Source organism: Wasmannia auropunctata, unplaced genomic scaffold (genome assembly GCF_000956235.1).
Source record: "Wasmannia auropunctata unplaced genomic scaffold, wasmannia.A_1.0 LD336101.1, whole genome shotgun sequence".
NCBI classification, from domain to species: Eukaryota; Metazoa; Arthropoda; class Insecta; order Hymenoptera; family Formicidae; genus Wasmannia; species Wasmannia auropunctata.
The window spans coordinates 6,180,712-6,181,355 of NW_012026789.1; positions in this window are offsets into that span (position 1 = coordinate 6,180,712).

Sequence of the window (644 nt, forward strand, 5' to 3'; positions counted from 1 at the left end):
CAGAGATGTGTATAAGAGACAGGTCATGCGATAAGCGTTCCCTGGGTGGCCCCGCCCAAACGCGCAGAGGGCGGACACCCGTGGAGTTTTAGCCGGTAAGAGTCCGGCATAACCCCCCCATCCTCCCCGGGATGGGGGGGTACCCAGTGAAGGGTTTCTACCACGTCAAAAAAAAAAAAAAAAAAAAAAAAAAAGGTTAAGGTTAGGTTCCCCTCTCATGGACGCGGCCTTGCCGTGGCAGAGGGGCTCCCCCGAGGCCGCAGGAGGCCTCGGGGGCTAACGGCGTCCCTGTCCCGGGAGGTGTTCTCCCGGGCCGCTCACACCGGAACCCTACGGTCATGTCTCTGGGGACCGGGGGCCTTGGCTTCACCGCCCGGGCCGCGAGGATGTGGACCTCTATAAAAAACCACCCCCAATCCTGAGCTGTGGTACGCGGCGAAGGGATGCGTTGGCAGGGGGGAAGTCCTGTCTAGCGACCAACTTCGGGGCACCTGGCGCACCCCGTCGTATATAGCCCTCTCCCCCGGAATGGCGTCACCCGGGGGAGAGTATGCTTCGTCCTTACTCGTGGGAACAAAATGAGTATTGATAACAAAACCACGACGAGGAAGGAGGCTCCTTTGGAGCGAGAGATGGAAGGAGAA